This window comes from Notamacropus eugenii, chromosome 4, assembly GCF_028372415.1.
Source record: "Notamacropus eugenii isolate mMacEug1 chromosome 4, mMacEug1.pri_v2, whole genome shotgun sequence".
In the NCBI taxonomy this organism is placed as follows: Eukaryota; Metazoa; Chordata; class Mammalia; order Diprotodontia; family Macropodidae; genus Notamacropus; species Notamacropus eugenii.
In genome coordinates, this window is record NC_092875.1 from 265,242,053 (window position 1) to 265,261,341 (window position 19,289).

The following is a 19,289-nucleotide window of genomic DNA, read 5'->3' on the forward strand; positions in this document are numbered from 1 at the left end:
TGGCACACCAACCTTCTCCCACCAAAATAAGCCTGAAGCAAAATCTCACCTCAGAGTATATATACTTTTTCAGGGCTGGAGGGCACAACCCTCTGACCATGGCCTCCTTCGAAATTAACAAAAGGTGTCTGAGGCCTATTAACAGGGGAAAGATATTTAACTCTTCCCCCCACCCACCATTAACCTTACGGTTAGATAGTACGCTTTATCATTAGTCCTTTGAGATTGTCTTAAATCATTGTACTATTGAGAATAGCTAAGCCATTCATAGTATTTCATTGAACGGTATTGCTTGTCACTGTGTACAAAGTTCTCCTGGTTCTGTTCACTTCACTATGCATCAGTTCACATAGGTTTTTTCATGTTTTTTGAAAGCATCCCGTTTATCATTTCTTATCATATATCATATATCATAGCTTGTTTAGCCATTACCTAGTTGATGACTATTCCTTTGATTTTCAATTCTTAGCCACCACAAAAAGAGCTGCTATGAATATTTATGTAAAAAGAGATCCTTCCGCCTCTTTTGGTGTCTTTGGGATATAGGACTAGCAGTGGTACTGCTGGACCAACGGGTATTAAATTCTTTCTTAGATAGTATGGTTGTTTTTGACCTTGGGTATTTCATGTTGACACCTTAACCTTACTTGCTCTATCTGTCACAATTTTTAATAGTACCTACCTGACCCAGTAGTTGTGATTATTAAATAAGATATACATGTAATGTACTCTGTAAACCTTTATGTGCTGTATAAATGCTAGCTATTATTATCATAAGCAGGTATGTAAACTTTTTTGAGGTGTTCTAAAGGATTTTTCCTATCAGAAAGGAGAAGGCAGTTGATAGGGAAATTCCTAGTCTTTGGAGCCACTTGTAACCATTATAATTCTCTCCTTCTATTCCTGAGGTTGGTGTTCTTACATCTCCTTCTTTCCAATTTTAGATCCTATAAGAGAAGGACAAAGGCAAATCAAAGTTCTGGTAGTGAGTAGATAATTTTGACTTGCTTCAAGGGCTCATTGAGGTTAATTTATATCTTACAGGAAACTCTAACTTGTCTCTACCTCCTATTTGGTTGTTTTTTTTTCAGCTTCACACAGAGAAGTCATTTTGAGTCATTCTCTAAAAGGAACACTGAATGACCTTAGAGGACATGCTGATCCTCTAAGATCTCCCAGGAGGCCTCAGCAACAGCTGTATAAAAGCTTAAGCAATTTAAACTCTGGCATCTAGTGCTGTTCATTGTTCTGCTGACTCAGGAGCCTGGCATTTGGCTTCCTTCTTCAACCTCTCCACCCTGATAGCCTTTGTCATTCTAATCCCTACCTTTGGTTTTTCATTTATTTTAGTTCTGTCTTATTACCAGTAGCATTTCATGTCTCCCTCCATTTACCTACCTCTACCTTCAATTTAGATTCCATTTTTCTTTAGATGAAATTACTAATAATTCCTAATTAGTCCTTGGTCCGACTCAAAAGCAAAGGTTTGTGTGAAGGCAAAGTGGAAGGTCCTAGGAGTTAAGGGAGAAGTGATAGAGGTGGAAAGTGGGCCTCAATTTATAAGTAAAATCTTTCAGAAACTGGTAAATGAGAGGATGGAGAATAAAGGTAGACTGGTTAATTTTTAAGAAGGGTCTGGTACTCTGATTCTAAAAATAAGGATAATTACAGAAATAGGAAAATATTAATATGAAAAAAGTCATATTAATACATAATAAAAGTTTAAACCAGGTGACTTCTATCTTACTTATAAGGGAATATATTCATGACGATAAAAATATTCGTATTTGTTTATAGAAACAGAATTGTTTATGATAGCAGTTTCAGGTAATAAATTAGGGAATGGTTATTTTTAAGATGCCTGTGGCAATTTATGCAACAAAAAGTACAAAATATTTCTGTTTATTTTATTCATTCACTTAGTGATAAAGTGTATCACTTCAGGTTGCAAGGATTTAACAGCTATCAAAAATACAGAAAGATGGAGTTTAGTGGCCAGAATTTTACAAAAACAATTTTACAAATTTTTATCCTTAATGAACTAAGATGCCAAATTATCAAACTACAAATACAGAACCTCAGATATCCTTGAGCATTCCACATATAATGTGTACTAGAATTAAAGCAATATTAAGTCAAAAAACATTTATTAAGCAACTACTATGTGCCAGACACTTTGCTAAGCACTAAGGATATAAAGAAAGGGAAAAAGAAAAAAAAAAAGTAAAATAAACAGTACATACCCTGAAGGAGATAACATTCTAATGGGAGAAATAACGTACAAACAACCACAAAAACAAGATATATACAAACTAAATTAGAAATAATAAATGGAAGATAGGCCATAGCATTAAGGGGTATCAAGAAAGTCTTCTCTTAGAAGATAGGAGTACCTATGATGTGCCAGGCACTTTGCAGAGTACCTTACAAATATTATTTCATCTGATCTGGACCACAATCCTGTTAAATAGATGCTGTTATTATCCTTGTTTTGTAGCTGGGAAAATTGAGGTAAACAAAGGTTAAGTGACTTTCCCAGAGTGACACAACTAGTAAGTGTCTGAGACTGGATTTGAACTCAAGGCTTCCTGACTTCATGTCCAATTTTCTGTGGCACTTAGCTGGGGAGATGGGATTTTAAGTGGGACATGAAGAAAGCCAGAGATACCAGGAGGAGGAGATGAAGCAGGATAGAATTCTAAGCATATGGGACAGCCAGTGAAAATGCCTGGAGTCAGGAGATGGAGTGTTATTTGCGAGTGACAGCAAGGAAACTAGTGTCATTCGATTGTAGAGTATCTGCAAGGGAGCATTTGTGTAGAATAGTGATTTTTTAAGTATACTTTTTAACATGGCACTATACAAAATACTCACAATTTCCATGCTGAATGATCTAGTAGAAGAAATAAAAAAATAGAAATAGCGTGAAGTGTGTATGTGTATGTGTGTGTGTGTGTTTGTGTGTAACAGCAAGCACCCTGGCACCCAGGATGACCTACTGGTATAGGTTCTTAGATCTGCTTTTCTAAAAGGAAAGCAACTTTAAGAGGGGAAAACAATTTTACTTTAATCAAGCACATATATCATTCACTTACAGCAGGGGGAAAAGTCAGCACCTGAACTGCAGAGAAAATACAGACAGAAGTTACAAGCAGAAATTACAAACAGAAAGACCAACAGACAGGGCTTCCAACTCTCTGACCATAGGCAGTACGTACATTATTACCAGAGAGAGAAAAATCAACACCTAGGTTTACAAAGGGGGAAATGGCAGAGGGGGGCTCCTGAATAGCTACCCAGAGTCTTCTTTGGCCTAATCACACAAGCACTTTTCCAGTGATTTGAGCCCTAAAGTTAAACTTCACCTCAGAGTCTATACACACTTTTCAGAGTCAGAGGTCATGACCTTCATGACCCAGTGCTTCATTAGCAATTAAGGAAAGGTGTATTCCTTTATACAAAACAAGCCTCCCCTAATCAAGCTTCCCTTGGTAGCCCCCCTGAGGTTTATTAATGGGCAGGGAAGATTTTTAACTCCCAATGTAGTGAGTGTGCGCACATGCATGCGTGCAAGTATGTGTACATGTGTGTGTGTGTGTGTGTGTGTGTGTGTATGTATGCTACAGCTTCTTCAAGCCACAGATGAGAGTTGGGTCACAGGGAGCACCAAAGGTGGATGAGAAGCCTTGAAAAGGGCTCAGCAAGCCCTCACACCATAGGGGCTGGTGCTCCTTGGATACCCCATACCACACTTCCATAAACTCTCTTGTTAGACAAGCCAAACAAGGTTGAGAGTAACCAACAGACCTCAAACCTATTGATGAGATAGGGAGATCTCTACCCCAAGTCCCAAGCACATGAAGATGATCTCCCAGTGGAATGAGCAGATGAGAATATTTTGTTCCAACAGCCATGAAAATGGCTTAAGCAAGTGCAGTGATAATGCTTAAAGCTTGGTCACCCATTGAAGATGCCAAGGTCATCTACTCCATGCAATCCATCACCAGTCATCCTGACTTTTGTTTTGTCACTGGAGTTGGATGACTCTGAAAGAGAGAATGGGGCTGATGACTTGGTGCAACTATGACTCACTTAAATCCAATTTATGAAGGAGTCAAGACATTACCCTGTGATGTCATTGGTCCTTTACTTTTCTCAAGGACAAACAGCAACAATAACAATAGTGTATTACATAACCATATAGATGCATATCTATGTATATACACACACATATGCATATGATGAGTATACATGTATGCATGTATAAACACACATGTGTGTATATGTACATTTATATGTATATTTCTTTTCTTCGTCATCCCACCTGCTATTGTCCCAAAGATGCCATCAATGAGACTTCAGACAATGACTTATAAAGCAATGCCTTTATCCAGTTACCTAAAAGCAATCATTTTATCCACTGGTATAATAGTTCTCAAAATAATGAGTATGAAATAAATAATAGTGAGATAATGATGTATTCCAGAAATATTTCTATCTGACCTCCATTGAATAAGATGAAAAGTATATGGTCATAACTTACATCCAAATAGTTCTTGACACTTATACATTACAGATGTGACATCTTCTGATGTCAGAGACCTGTCATGTAAGTAGCACAAGTATTGTTTAAGTTGCAAATGAGGAAGAAAAGGTATAGAGAAGTTAAATGACTTGTCCAAGGATGCATAGAAGGTGTATGATACATCTCAACTGGGAACATGGGCCTGTATTTTTTAATCCTCTAGGTCTACTTGAAAAGTAATGCATCTGTATAAACATTATGTTATTCAAAGTCTTATTCAAAAATTATTTGCAAAAATAGATAAATAATACGATACTTGATGCAACAGATATAAGAAAAAGAATCACTGTTATATTATATTTATTCAATTCTATTTCATTTTCTGCAGTGCCTGTGTTATGAAAAACCTCAAGAGAAAAATGGCATTTTTTTTCTTTTTTCTTTTTCAAATCTACATATATAGTTAGCTTGTGCCTATGCAGGTAGTTTGTTGAGATGTACAATCCTTTTACTGAATCTGGTTTCAGTGCTATTAGCTTATGTTTGTAAACTGGGTAATTATTTTTAGAAGCACAGAGACTTTTACTTGCAAAAATAATTAGGTATTAGTTCATCCTCAGGTCCTAAAAATATTATGTTTAATCCCTAGGTAAATCTACCTGAGCAACAATTTACAGAATGAAGAAATCTAGCAAATATGAGTAATGAATTATTGTTTGATTGAGAGGGGCCTCATGCCCCTTATCCTTTTCACACTTGAGATGAGAATCTTGAATTGAAGAAGATATTGTGGGTAGGGTTCTGGTTTTCTGAAATGTGGAAGGTGGGATGGGAATGAAGGATGACTGGAAAGTTTGGGATTCCTGATGAGTCACATGATGCTTTCCTAATCTGAAAGTAGCAAGTATTTCTGCAATATTTTTTCGTTTCTGTTGGAATCCAAAAGGACCTCAGAAAAAATCTTTCAGGGGATGTTATTTTGTAAGCCATCTGAAAATGGCAAGATCTGTACACAGTTCTGAATGTTCCTTTTTCTTTTCTTTTTTTTTCCCTTGATACAGTTTTCTGAGAACCATTGAAAGGAGACAGAGAGCTACTGTAGGGGAGATGTGTTCCCTGACCTCTAGAAAGATGAATGGTGGCAGAACTTGAGGGTAAGACCTCTATGTTTCAGGTGGCTAAAACTTGAACCTATTATCACACTGCTCCTCTCCTGCCTTATTTTTCTTTTATCATGTGCCATTTGAAAGAAGGGACTAACTGGATGTAATAGCATGTGCAGTTTCATCGCTTTTTGGGCATATTTTCAAATTGTTCTCTAGAATGGATGGACTAGTTCACAACTCCATAAATATTTCTATGTCCCTTCCACCATTTGTCATTTATTTTTCTGTCCTATTAGTCAGTCTGATAAGTTTGAAGTGATATCTCAGAGTTGTTCTTCATTATTATTTTTCAATTTAATTGTGATTTAGAACAATTAGATGGATTTGATTATTTTTTGTGAGAACTTCCTATTCATATCCTTTGACCATTTATCAATTGTGGAGTGATTTTATTTTTAGAGATTTGGCTTAGTTTCCAATATATTTTAGAAATGAGGCCTTTATCAGAGAAACTTACCATAAATTTTTCCACTAGTTTCCCTCTTTCCTTCTAATTTTGGCTACATCATAATGTTTGCGGAAAAAAAAATTTTTTTGTTTAACTTTTATGGAATCAAAGCTCTCTACTTTACTTCTCTTGATTTGCTCTGTCTATTATTTGGTCATAAACTTCTTCATAGATGTGACAGGTACATTTTCCCATGGTTCTCAAATTTACTTATATCATTCTTTATGTCAAAATCATTTTTCCAATTTGACCTTATCTTGGTATATGGTGTGAATGTTGATCTATGCCTAGTTTCTGCAAAACTGCTTTCTAGTTTTCCCAGAAATTTTTGTTAAAATGTTGAATTCTTATTCCAAACATTGGATTTTTGGGTTTATCAAACACTAGATTACCATGATCATTTACCACACTTTATATTGTGTACCTAATCTATTTCACTGATCCACCACTCTATTTCTTAGCCAGTACCAGATTGTTTGATGATTACCACGTTGTAATATAGTTTGAAATCTATCCTTTCTATTTTTCATTGATTCCTTTGATATTTTAGACCTTTTGTTGTTCCAGATGAATTTTGTTATTTTTTCCAGTTCTTTGAAATATTTAATGGTAGCTTGATTAGTATTGCACTGAATAGGTAAATAAGCTTAGGTAGAGTTTTCTTTTCTATTGTACTGATTTGGACTACCTATAAACAATTAATATTTCTCTGTTTAGATATGTCTCTGGCGAAGAGTTTTGTAATTCTATTCATATAATCCCTGGCTTTGTCTTATAAAAAAATAAGTTTTTTATAATGTCTGTAGTTATTTGAAATGGAATTCCTGTTTCTATTCTTACTTCTAGACATTGTTGATAATATATAGAAATGCTCATGATTAATGTGGATTTATTTTATATCCTGTAATTTTGCCAAAGTTGTTAATTGTTTCAACTAGTTTTTTCATTGATTCTGTAGGGTCCCCTAAGGATACCATCATATTATTTGCAAAAAATGATAGTTTTATTTTCTCATCTCTTATTTTTTTCTTCTAATTTCTTTTTCTGTCCATTGCTATACTTAGTATTTCTAGTACAATATTAGATAATAGTGATGATTATGGACTTTCTTGATTCACCCCTGATCTTATTTGAAAACCTTCAAGATTATCTCCATTACAGAGAATGTTTGTTCTTGATTTTAAATAGATGGTATATGTCCTTTAAAGAGAGGCTCCATTTATTCATAAGTTTTCTAGTGTTTATAAAACGAATATTTTATTTTGTCAAATGCTTCTTCTGCAGATCGTGAGATAATCATAATTCTTATTTTTATTACTGACATGGTCAATTATGCTCATAGTTTTCCTAATGTTGAACCAGCCCTGCTTTCCTTACATGTGTCCCACCTAGCCATAGTGTGTGATCTTTGTGATATATTGCTGTAATCTCCTTATAATCATTCTATATTTTTTGCATAAACATTTATTAAAAAATTGGTCTATAATCTTTCTCTGTATTTCCTCTTCCTGGTTTAGGTATTTCATATTTGTATCATAAAAGTATTTTAGTAGGACTCTTTCATTATCTATTCTTTTGAAAAAAAAAATAGTTCATATTGGCATTCATTGTTCCGTAAATATTTGGTAGAATTCAGTTGTAAATCCAACTTGTTATGGAAATTTTTTCTTGGGGAGTACTTTTATGACTGATTCTATTTCTTTTTCTAATGTAGGGTTATTTAATAATTCTATTTCCTCTTTTCTTAATCTGGGCAGTTTACATTTTGGTAAATATTTCTCCGTTTCAATAAGATTGTCAGTTTTTCTGGGACATAATTGGGCAAGACAACTCCTAACAATGGCTTTAATTTCATTGTCCTTAGTGATACATTCACCTTTTTACTTTTGAGACAGGCAATTTGATTTTCACCTTTCTTTTTCATTCAAATTAACCCATGGTTTATTTATTTATTATTATTATTTTTATAAAGCCATCTCCTAGTTTTATTTATTAGCTGAAAGGTTTTTGTAAACTTTCAGTTTTATTAATCTCTCTCTCTTTTTTAGGATTTCCATATTCATGTTGACTAGGGAATTTTTCATTTGTTCTTTTTCTAGTTTTTGTTGTTGTTGTTGTCTGCCCAATTTATTGATTGTTTCTTCTTTTATTGATGTATGCATTTAGAGATACATAATTTCCCCTAAGTACTGTTTTGATTACATCCTACAAATTTTGAAATTTTGTCTCATTTCTGTCATTCTTTTTAAATGAAATTATTGATGCTCTATGATTTGCTCTTTGACCTACTCATTCTTTAGTTATTAGATTATTTAGTTTCCAATTAATTTTTAATCAGTGCTTCCAAGGCATTACATTATTGAATGTAATTTTTGTTGTTAAAGTAAAAAAAAGAACAAAGCATAAATTGAAAAATAAAATTAGCTAGTTTTATGGAATTTTTGAAAATTAGCGCTCTTTCAGGCTCCACCAATTCTTTCTCTAGATGGAGATAGCATTTCCTATCATCAGTCTTTTGGAATTGTCTTGAATCATTGTATTGATAAGTGTAGCCATGTTTTTCATAGATGATCATCCTTATAACATAACTGTTACTGTATACAGTATTCCTCTTGTTCTGCTTACAATAGGACTTGGCAACGAATGCAATAAGGAGCTGAGACATGAGAGATAGTGAGAAAGTTGTCTACTAACTTGTGAGCCTATGGACTGGGAACCTACAGGGAAGGTAGGAAGGTTTAGGGGGAAAGGTAATGACATTTTTTGTAAAAGATGTCTACTGGATACCCATTTCAAAATATCTGAAAGGCTGTTGGAGAAGTGAGATTGGAGGGAGGTCGGGGCAGAATACATAGATTTTAGAGTCATTAACCTAGATACGTTAATTCAATCCCTGGGAGCAGATTCCAAGTCAATATGGAGTCACCGGAATTCATTTTTTTATTTTAGTTTGACACCACTGGCCTGAAGTGCTCCAAAACTAAGTGAATTTTCCAAGGTTCTATGGTGTATGCCACACAAGTGTGTGTCAGAGATAGGTCTTGAACTTAATTGTCCTGAAGCCACCTCCCTATCCAGTACATGACACTGCCTCTCACCATGTTCCAGTAACACCCTGATGACTAAGAAGATTAAATATAACTATAAAGAAGTATAATTTGCTTTCACAGTAGTACTAACAAATAGTCAGTACTGCATATAGATATCCATAAAAGTAAACAAATACAAAGTACTGTATATATATCTCAATAAACAATTGATTTCTATATGTGTGTATATATATACTGAAATTTGACTTTTCTTTTAAGTTTTTAACTTTTACTTCTTTACCTTTTATATCATGCCCATTTCCAAATATATTCCTCCCTGAGAGAATTGATAATTGCTCTCTCATATCAATAGCCAAGCATTAAAACTGAGGAGACCCCAGCTTTTTTTCCTCTGTCCTATTGCTCAGTCTTTCAAGGACAGGGCTGTTGGAAGATAGGATTACCAATCTCCTCATTCTGGGTATTGCTACTCTACCCAGCTAACTCAGACTTGGTTGGAGAATATACATTCTCTGTCTAGATTGCCCAAGGCTGGGGTGGTCTAGATATAGGGATAGTGCCCATTCTCAGTTTAAGAGTAATACGATGTTACTCTCAGTCCCTCACTTCTCTTTGTAAATAGTCCACCTTTCATTAATTGTTAGTTAATCAGAGTTGATTGACCTCTTTCAAGGGCATATAAACCATAAGCCCATAGCTATGATTGTCTTTGGCATTCAGGAGTGCCACTGAACTTTTATTAGAAATGGTGGCATTATTAATGCAATCACTAATTACCCAGAAATTGTCCCTCAAACTTTTTAAATGCCACATATCCCCACCCAGCCATCCCCTTGTAGCAATTTTTTTTAAATAAAACAGTTCACCCAAACTAAGTAGCACAGCATACATAGTGTTTCTCACCCATAGTTTCTTGCTCTGCACAGGGATGAATGTTCCTTTTAAAATATTTCTTCATCAGAGTGAGGGTACACAGAATTTGGTTTAGAGAAATCAATTGTAATCAGGCTTTGTTTTTCCTTTCATAGTGTACATTTCTCAGCTAATTCTGATCTTTCTGTTAACTTTTACAGGCTTAGTTAATACATTTATTATTCCAAGAATAAGAACACTTTAAAGCCATAAATAATGACCTCTATAGAGCCTTTAGAATGGTATTCTAGTGAATTTGATAACATAGCAAGTTAAATTAGATTGTTTCTTACATGTGATCATTAACCACTTAACGATACTAACCCTAATTTTCAACTTTGATTGCTATAAGGGAAGAAAAAGCAAAGCAAGAATACTGAAAAGAATAATTTTTTTGGTACCTAAATCTCACTGTACTATGAGCTATGTATGCAAGGAATGTATTCTCCACACATACTCCAAAATTATTTTCAGCTCATTAGTTAAATTCTTCTTGTAATTAAACAAATTATCAATTATCTCTTTTTGACTTTTAAGGACAATTAAGTAAATTATCAAGTACGGTTTCCCCCAGGCTTCCATTCACTATGAACTAATCATCTTACCAACCTTCTTATCAAAAAGAGTTTGCTTCTCCACAAAGAACAATTGGATTTTCTTCTTAATTCAGTCAATTTTTTGATTTCATTATCTTATTCTGAAGTTCAAGAAAATTCCTAAATTGAGAGGAAGTGAACTGTAGTGGATGAAACACTGAATTTAGTGTCAGCAAATAGAAAGCAGCAGGGCTTATAGTCAGGAAGATCTAGTTTCACATCCTGCCTCAGATGTTTTTTAACTGCATAGTTTTAGAGAAATCACTGAACCTCTGTTTGACTCAGTTTCCTCACCGCTGAAATGGGAATAATGATGATATCGACCTCACTGGGTTGTTGTGAGCATCAATTGCATTAATATGTATAAAATCCTTCAGTAATATTAAAGTGCTATACAAATTATTGTCATATCATTTTAACTCTAGGCAAGTCGCTCAACATTTTGGTGTCCCAGTTTCCTCAGCTGTAAAATGATGGGTGGGACTAGATGACTTCCAAGTTCCCCTGCAGTTCTAAATCTATTACTCTATAATGAGTAAAAAAAATATGCACAGTAATCCCACATTCTTTGGATGGATGAGACTCTTTATTAACTTACCACATTTTGTTAAAGAAAAGCTGTTAGATTTTTCTGTATCCAAGACACCCTGCCTTGAAACAAAGATCAGCTTTGAAAGACCTGGGAATGACTGGCTTTATTTAATTGATTTTTTAAAAACTTGGTAATGTTGAGTTAAACATAAAGGGAAATCTCAGAAGAAACAAAAGAATAGCCACAAGGCTTCTGAAGATTTTTGTAGTCCTAATTGTACCATTAGCCGTCTGGCAGCTAATATTTTCAGTGTGCTCTTTATGGTACACATAAGATGAAACAAGGTCTATTGATTGTGATAAGTATCAAGAGTTCTGGGAAAATGGTTCTTGATTTCTTGGTGAGTCAGTTCCATTTTGAAAATCCAGGGCTTCTTGACAGGAAGCAGTTTAACTTTCGTCCCTTTCTAAAATATGGATAATCATATAATGCAGTGCATTAAATACTATTATTAATGATAATTTACATTTGCATAGCACTTTAGGGTTACATTGTATTTACCTAAAGATTTATAAAAATATATGCCTCAGCAGAAAATGTTCTTTTCCCTCCACCTCTCAAAGTTAACAAGCCAAAAAGTATTTATTAAATGTTTGCTATGAGCCAGGAACTGTGCTGTACTTTGGGAATATAAAGGTAAGCAGAACAAAAGACAGTCCCTGTGCATTGTTATGTTATGTTAATCATATTATATTGTAATAGGGAAAGATAACTCATAAAAGGGAGGTGAAAAGGTGTGTGTGTGTGGGGGGGTATTTGGTAGGAGTGCATGGTAGACAAAATTTGGTGGAGATGAGTGAAGAGCATAGCTTAAAAAAGAAGAAAGACATGGTTGACCTGGGCTTCATCCTTAAAAATGAGGAATGCAAACTGAGTCTCAAAGCCAACTGGTATGAGTCTCTTTCCTTCTCTTTCCTCAGTGCTGTATGGAATTGGCAATAACAGCAGAGAGAGGTTCGCTCTCTTTAAGGTTACTGAAGGAAAAGGCTATGGGAAGAAGTCAATTTGAGAGAAAATGGGAATCTCCATCATGTTCCTATTTTTAGCTTGCTCTAGAGACTTCAAAAAACTGACCCTTGAGTGAGAAATGGGGCTCTCTTGGTGGAATTGAGTTATTATGTTTTCAAGGAGAGTGCTCCTTTACTCTGTATTCTCTTCTATATATTCTCGCATGTATAATTTTTCTGATTTCTGTTTTGCTACAAATTTGGATAAATGGGTTGCTTTGCTAAAAAACAAAACAAAACAAAACAACACCAAAAAAAACCCTGTGGTTCTGAGAGGATCTAGCCAATCAGAGGGAAGAGATGCACATTTGGAGGTATTTCCACTGTGAGAAATAGTCCAGGAATGGAGAGAGCTCCCACGGGGAAGAGGTTTCTATGGCAAGATAGAGAAAGCCCTGTGGTGATGAGCCAGCAATGCAGCCTGGAGAGCCATGTTAGCAATGTGAGAACCTCAGATTTCACAGTAATAATTATAATTAGTAATAACTAGGATTTATATGGCCACTGCTATGTGCCAGGCACTGTGATACGTGTTTTATAAATGTTTTTCCATTTGATCCTCACAACAACCCTGGGAGGTAGCTGCTATTATTCCCATTTTACAGATGAGAAAACTGAGGCAGACAAGTGAAATGAAAATCACACAACTTTAAGTGATTGAGGCTGGATTTGAATTTAGATCTTCCTAATTGTAGGCCCAGTACTCTATTCATTCTGCCACCTAGCTGCCCCATCATTACAATTGTGGACAGAATAGGATTTGTAGTGTGGAAACATTTTAAAGACCTTTTAATTTCAGTTGAACATACTAAGATATCTATCTATCTGTCTATCTATCTATCTATCTGTCTGTCTGCCTATCTATCTATCTATCACCATCATCTATCTATCTTTCCTCCAATTATCCCAATAGTAAGCAAGGTCTCATAAGTTACAAATATCATCTTTTATGAAGGAATATAAACAGTTCAAATTTAATAAGTGCTTTATGCTTTCTCTTTCCTGTTTACCTTTTCATGATTCTCTTGTTTCTTGTATCTGAAAGTCAAATTTTCTATTTAACTCTGCTCTTTTCAGTAAGAATTCTTGAAAGTTCTCTATTTTGTTGAGATTCCATTTTTTCCCCTGAAGTATTATATTCAGTTTTATTGGGTAGATGATTCTTGGCTTTAGTCTTAGCTCCTATGACTTCCAGAATATCATGTTCCAAGTCCTTCAATCCCTTAACATAGAAGCTGCTAGTTCTTGTGTTATCCTGATTATATTTTCACAATACTTGAATTGTCTCTTTCTGGCTGCTTGCAATATTTTCTCCTTGACCTGGGAACTCTGGAATTTGGCTACAATATTCCTAGGAGTTTTCCTTTTGAGATTTTTCAGAAAGTGCTCAGTGAATTCTTTCCATTTCTATTTTAGCCTCTGGTTCTAGAATATCAGGATAGTTTTCACTGATAATTTCTTGAAAGATGGTATCTAGGCTCTTTTTTTGATCATGGCTTTGAGGTAGTCCAATAGTTTTAAAATTATTTCTCCTGAATCTATTTTTCAGGTCAGTGTTTTTTCCAATGAGTTATTTGACATTTTCTCCTATTTTTGTGTTCTTTTGGTTCTTTTTGTTTTTTTGATTTCTTATAAAGTTATTAACTTCCATTTGCTCCATTCTAATTTTGAAGGCATTGTTTTCTTCAGTGAGCTTTTGGACCTCCTTTTCCATTTGTTCAATCTTGATTTTTAAGGTTTTCTTCTCCTCATTGATTTTTTTTTTTTTGACCTCCTTTGCCATTTGGGTTAGTCTGTTTTTTAAAGTGTTATTTTCTTCTGTATATATATTTTTGAGTCTCCTTTAGCAAGTTGTTGACTTGTTTTTCATGATTTTCTTGGATCATTCTCACTTCTCTTCCCAATTTTTCCTCTACTTCTCTTACTTAATTTTCAAAATCCTTTTTGAGCTCTTTCATAACCTGTGACCAAATCCTATTTTTCTTGGAGGCTTTTGATGTAGGAGCTTTGACTGTGTTTTCTTCTGGTTGTGTGTTTTGATCTTTTGTCACCAAAGTAAGATTCTGACTTTTTTTCCTTGGTTTGTTCATGTTTTCAGCCAGATACCTGACTTTCTAACTCTTTGTCAAGGTAGGACTCTGCTTCCAGTAGTGGGTTGTGTACTGTCCCAGACTTCTGGGATTTTGTATCAGCTGTTCAATCCCCCACCATCTGTGGGTCCAGAGCTCCACAAATTGCTGCTGCTGCTTCAATTGCCATTGCTGCAGGCTCTGTTGCAAGTGTTACCTCCTCCATCCTGGGGATGAGGCTGGACACCAGGAGGACCATGTTCTTCCCCCACTCAGATCTGACAGAGATTTCCCACTGACCTTCTATGTTGTCTTTGCTGTTTGTGGATTGAGAAACTGTAAACTGCAACAGCTGCCAGTGATTCATCCCCTGAGGCCTAGTCCAGCCCTATCTGTGTCAGAATGTGCTCACCTCCACTCCCAGCCCAGTAAGACAGATGCTTCCCACACATCTTCCTGGCTATCGTGGGCTAGAGCTCTGCTCCACTCCATCATTACGTGGGTTCTGCAGCTCCAGAGTTTGTTTGGAGTCATTTTTTATGGGTATTTGGAGGGGTTGGGGGGAGAGCTCAAGCAGGTCCCTCCTTTCACTCTGCCATGTTGACTCCTCCCCTTGTATACCAACTCTTTTGAAGACAGTGTGTTTTCTTTGTGGTAGCTCTGTTAGTTTTTTTTTTTTTAGTAAAAAAGTCAAACACATCTGTGATTTCTTCAATATGGAAGTTCTGGCCAATGATGCAGCTTGTAAGCCATCCATAGCTACTTCTTTTTGTTTAAATCTTGTACATGCCATCCCTTAATTACAGAGACCATGCCCAATGTGCTGGGCGCCTTCCTTGCTCTTTCCTAATACCAAGAGGTAACCGTTTGAGTGCATGGGCTGTCCACAGGTATTCTTTTTGACTACCCACCTCCTTTCTTAATCATACATTTCTTTGATGACATCATTTAATTTATGTTCTTCCTAGTTCATTCATACTTGGGGCAGCCTGCTCACACTCTTGTGTTTCTCCATTGCCTTCTTAATGTTACTATTTTTAAAAAATTCTTTGCACATTTGTTTGCCTCTTTGTAACTTCCACTCATTGCCACAACTTTTCTCTGTGAGGTTAACAGAACTAAGTGAGTCCCTCTTCCATGTGATCACTTTTCACATACTTAAAGGTAGCTAATATGCACCTATCCCTCCCTCAAATTATCAATCCTTAGTTACCCCAACTGATGCTTAATACTCACATATCATAATCTTGAGACCCTTCATCATCCCTTTGGTTGTCCTCCTCTGGATGCTCTATAGCTTGTCAATGCTCTTTTGAAGATGTGTTGCTCATGCCTACATGACCAATCCCCAGAGAGATCTGACAGCACCATGGTATAGAAGTACTCAGATTGAAATCTAGTCCTCTTTACACCATGCCCCCTACCTTAAATACCCCAATCTCCTTTGGGGGCCTGACAGGTTTTTTCCTCCTGCAAGATGGTCCCAGTCATTAGGAAATTTGCTCATCTATATAATTTAACTCAGTATAATGACTAGAGATCTCGCCATAAACCTGGGTTCAAGTCCTGCCTTTGATAGCAGTCAAGCCATTTAACCTCTCAAAGTTTAAGGCAATTCTTTAAGATTAGAAATTCCAGAGAAAGGGGACAAATCACATTGGTAGAGGAAGTTTTCTCATTTGAGAGCTCCCTATGTATTCCTATGCCCAACAATTATCTCTATGGATGATACCTAAAAAAAAATCCTTGTCACACAGCCTTAAGGAAGAGGGCTACATAGTGCTTTAGGCTTTGACTAGATTTGGTATTGCTTTTTTAAAAAGTCAGAATACAGCTTTTTTACAGATATACCATTTTTAGTATTCTTAGTGATTCAGCAAAGAAATATGGGAAATATAGTTAAGAAAGATAAAAAAAAATTCTACTTAAATAGAAAAGACAAAAATACATACCTGGGTAAAGATTCTATTTCAAATGATTTATTTTATGCAGAAAATGTTGAAGGATGGAGAAACTGTCCAAAATTAATGAAAAGACTCCTGATGTTATCAGGAACACAGTAGAAACAATTGACCACCAGAGGGCAGTACAGTCTTAACATAAGAAAAGCTGCATCTCTTGTGAATTTGTTGTTTTTACCTTAATCTAATAATTCATGTGATAACAGATTAAAACTTTAAAAAGCATTATTGCTTTTTTAAAAGGAATATACAATGTCATATTATTTAACTTCTCTGGCATGTACATGAAAGATTCATATTTATTATAAGCATTAATGATATGTGTTCTGGGGAAAAATGAGACTAGTAATCAGGGAGAACATGAGGCAAACACTTACTTTGATCTATATAGTCAACATATTCACTTTAATCTGGCCTTGTGGTGGTTGTGCTGTTGGTTTTTTTACCCCACTGATCACTATGTTTGTAACAAATGATGTTTCCCTGAAGATGAGATAGATACATAAACACACAAATACTGATACTGTAGATTTTTTTTCCTGATCTGTTTTTATTAGAGATCTCTCACTATGGAATTTGACTCCATTAATGCAGATCAACAACTTATATTTAGTTGCCTAGGACACTGAGAGGTTAAATGACTTTCTTATTAAAAAGACAAAAACAATTAATATGTGTCAGAATTAGGATTCAGTTGGCTTGAAATAATTGTATGACTGGCATGTGGAAAAATGCTTTTATTTAGCCAATAGTGAATAGTCAATAAACACATGTTAAGTATCTACTATATGCCAGGTAGTGTGCTAAGCTCTGGGGATACAAATACAAAAAAGAAAAATAGCCTCGTCCTCAAAGCATTTACAATCCAATGGGGAATACAAAAGGAAACAAAAAAAGGAAGGGGAAACCGGAGATACCCCAGTGTGGAGGCATGATATTCAGAGGAATAAAAAAAAAAACAAAACAACAAAAACAATTGGAGCCTCTGATGGAAAATGAAGCAACGTCGGGAAAGTTCTGAACCCTCTATTAAAGAAAGGTTTAGGAGAAATTTGTTGTTCAGCCTGACAATCAAAAGGTAGAGACAATTGAGGATGGTGCAAATGTGTTGTGTGTCGGAGCTGAGTTAATCAGCATGAGGATGAGATTTCAGCTGAAGAGCTTACTCTGAGAGAGGCATGATGTTCATGGAGTTGAGACCATGCAGAGCAGATCAAACCAATGAAGATTTTTCTGATGGCTCTAGATGGCAGGGTCAGTAGCAATGGGTGAAAACTAGGTAGTGAAACAAATTTAAGCTTGATATCAAGGCAAAAAAAAAATTAGCCATTTGAGCTGTCTGGAAATGAAATGGACTGTCACAAGAGTGGTGGGTTTTCCATCCTTGGAGGAAGATGGATGATCACTTGTCAGATATGGCATTGTGAAAATTTCTTTCTTGTATGAATTAGCTGAGGTAGCTGCTGAGGGCCTTTCCAACTCTCAAATCCTGTGACTCTGTTTTCCTGACTCCAAAGCCAGCCAGCCCTCCATTTATTGTACCATGACAAATAAGTAGAGAGTGGGTTTGGTAAAGGACAACTTCTGGGAAACATTTTTAGTCCTGAAAGGAGGAAAAGACAAAAATAACAAAGGTGAAATGACAATTGATTAGTGGAACATCAAACAGGATCTCATTTAGGAAAATATTCAATACTTTTGATGAAGCTGAACTGTCCACTGCCACCAAGCCCATCTCTTTAACAACGATATTCTCCATGTGATACCATATAACTACAAATCATAGAATATTGCCCTCTCAGAAGAAAGAAAATGACTGGTAATCCAAAAGGCAATGGAAAAGTGTATGGTAAGTCTGAGGAGGATGCAGCAATTTGTTAGCAGAGAGAAGTAATGCAAAAGATGCTTTTGAGGACATATACGATCACAAAGAGATCTGTGCTAGCTATTCTTGTGAGTGGACAATACATCAGTCAATGTGGGGATATAAATGCAAAAATCAGGTCCTCTATGTACTCATGGATCTTATATTACATTGAGGAGGGTGGATAACATGTTCTTATTGTTGTGGAGTCATTTTAATTGTGTTTGACTCTTTGTGCCCCCATTTGGGATTTTCTTAGCAAAGATACTGGAATGACTTGCCATTTCCTTCTTTTTTTTTTTAATTTTTTATTTTATTTATCTATTTATTTAACTTTTAACATTCATTTTCACAAAATTTTGGGTTCTAAATTTTCTCCCCTTGTGTCCCTTCCCACACCCCAAAACACCGAGCATTCTAATTGCCCCTATCACCAATCTGCTCTCTCTTCTATCATCCCTCTCTGCCCTTGTCTCCATCTTCTCTTTTGTCCTATAGGGCCAAATAACTTTCTATACCCCTTTGTGCCAAGCCTAGAGGCCTGTATTGGGCTACCCAAGTCTTTCTTACCTGTCCCAGGTCTTCGGTTGGCCAAACCGGATGCACGTATGAGAGAAAGGACGTTCCAGAGTCGAACAGGGGTTGAGCTTTATTTCAAGGTCCGGGTTACAAATGCAGGGAGGATCTTCCTTAGGAGGAAGAGGGGGAGATTTCCTAAGGAGGCTAAGCTTAAGGGATTGGAAGTAGAAGTACAAGCAGGGAGAGAGGGGGAGGGGAGAGAGAAAGAAAAGAAGCGGAGCCCTACTATCCTCTTTGGCTCCACACGTGCTAAGAGAGAGCTTTCTGGCTTCCTCAATCCTACTTAATCTTCAGCCACACAGTTTGCATCTCAATACCGTGCTGTTAGGTAACTAGGTGTGCTCCAATCCGGGACAACCTCGAGGGCAGGGAGACTCCACCCATCACATATCTCCAGGGGAGAGGCGGAAATACCCGAGCTAGCCGAGCTAGCTCAGTCTGACCTTCTCGAACCCCCACTGTTCATGGAGGGCCTCGTAAGACTCTAAGATTTAGAAGTCCCACTTTTACCCGCCCGAGA

The 19,289-nt window shown here is 36.0% G+C and overlaps 1 protein-coding gene across 1 annotated transcript in view; it reads left to right on the forward strand.

Moving 5' to 3' along the window:
• The window catches only part of PPDPFL (pancreatic progenitor cell differentiation and proliferation factor like), a 206,347-nt gene that overhangs the window by 44,394 nt on the left and 142,664 nt on the right, over positions 1-19,289 (forward strand). Inside the window, exon 2 of the mRNA XM_072604567.1 lies at positions 5,587-5,679. The gene's annotated coding sequence lies outside the window, so the exon portion shown is untranslated. The remainder of the gene's footprint in view (positions 1-5,586; positions 5,680-19,289) is intronic.